The 1,492-nt window shown below is 47.7% G+C and overlaps 1 protein-coding gene and 1 pseudogene across 1 annotated transcript in view; both read right to left on the bottom strand.

The window, feature by feature from the left end:
* Nucleotides 1–1,492, bottom strand: part of LOC116825152 (killer cell lectin-like receptor subfamily F member 1) — a 212,635-nt pseudogene that overhangs the window by 123,531 nt on the left and 87,612 nt on the right.
* LOC116825153 (early activation antigen CD69-like) overlaps nucleotides 1–1,492 on the bottom strand; it is a 114,079-nt gene that overhangs the window by 51,500 nt on the left and 61,087 nt on the right. The gene's annotated exons all lie outside the window — the stretch shown is intronic.

Here is a 1,492-nt window from a genome sequence, read left to right as displayed (position 1 = left end):
ACGGGATCGATATCACAAGGGGCCGAAGTTGGAGGCACAGACAACAACCATCGTAGGGAGCCAGCCTGTCTGGCCATAGGGAGCTGCTTGGAATTGAATACGAGTGCAGAGCAGACCCTAGTTCCATTTCGACTGACACCATTGGCACAATTTGTCTGAGATTCGGAATCGATATCAAAGGGGCGAAAGTTGGAGGCACAGGTCCGAACAAGAGTTCGTAGGGAGCCAGCCTAGTCCTGGCATTAGGAGCTGTTTGGATTGTATAGAGTGCAAGAGGCAGACCCTTAGTCCATTTCGACTTGAGCTCTTGGCACAACTTTGTCAAGAGATTTTTCCAAGTTCCATTCATACGCTCCACCTGGCCTGAGCTCTGGGGGTGCCAGGGAGCATGAAAGGCCCACTTTGTCCCTACAGCTTCAGTAAGTTCTTTACAAATCCGCGCTGTGAAATGAGTACCTTGATCAGAATCAATTACTTCAGGAGGGCCAAATCGTGGGATCACTTCATTAAGTAAAATTTTACAGACTGTAGTTGCAGTAGCTCGGGCTGTAGGATAGGCTTCCACCCATCCCGTGAGCTGGTCGACTATAATTAATAAATGCCGCTTCCCCTTGAAAGGAGGTAAGTCAGTAACATCAATCTGTAAATGTTGCGTAGGCCTGTGAGCCCATTTGCGCCCCCCCGGTGCTGGTTGTTTGTTCACACCCTTTGGATTACATTGCTGACACAGAGCACGCTTCTCTACTATTCTCCTGGCTACCTCATAAAGTCCTGCAGAAACGAACTGTTTTAAGATAATCTGGGCCATTTTATTTGCCCCCAAGTGTGTATTATTGTGAATCTGTTGCACCACCTCACTCTGGTAACTTTTAGGCAACACATAACGACCATCACACTCCCAAAGTCCTGTCGAGTTGGGCTTACCTCCCCACTTCTCCCAGATTGTTTTTTCACCATCTGGGACATGCTGTTGCCAGATTAAAAGAGGGAAACCCACATTCAACTGAGTGTTTTGTAGGGCAGCTGTTTTAGCAGCTTCAGCTGCGAACCGGTTTCCTACTGACACAGGATCAGTCTGGTTGCAGTTATTCACTGCAGGGCTCATACCAATCTCTTTAGGGGCTTGGATAGCTTGCAACAACTCAGCTATTTCTTTTCCATGAGCAATCTGTGACCCTGAGGAAGTAATGAATCTTCTCTCCTTCCAAATGGCTCCAGTAGCATGACACACCCCGAAGGCATATTTAGAGTCAGTATAAATATTAACCCTTTTTCCTCTAGCATACAAACAGGCAGCAGTTAAAGCCTGTAATTCAGCCGACTGGGCGCTTGTCGCTGGTGACAAAGGTTTACCTATCAATACTGTACGACCATCTGTAACTGCATACCCAGAGTGTCTGAGTGCTTGGCTACACTGGAGAGTTGCAGCACTGGTGGTGGGTTTACAGCGCTGTAACTTACTCACCATCCACACTTGCAAGGCACATACAGC

Source organism: Chelonoidis abingdonii, chromosome 12, assembly GCF_003597395.2.
Source record: "Chelonoidis abingdonii isolate Lonesome George chromosome 12, CheloAbing_2.0, whole genome shotgun sequence".
Lineage (NCBI taxonomy): Eukaryota > Metazoa > Chordata > Testudines > Testudinidae > Chelonoidis > Chelonoidis abingdonii.
The sequence above is the reverse complement of the archived record's forward strand: the minus strand, read 5'-3'. Positions and strand labels throughout refer to the sequence as shown.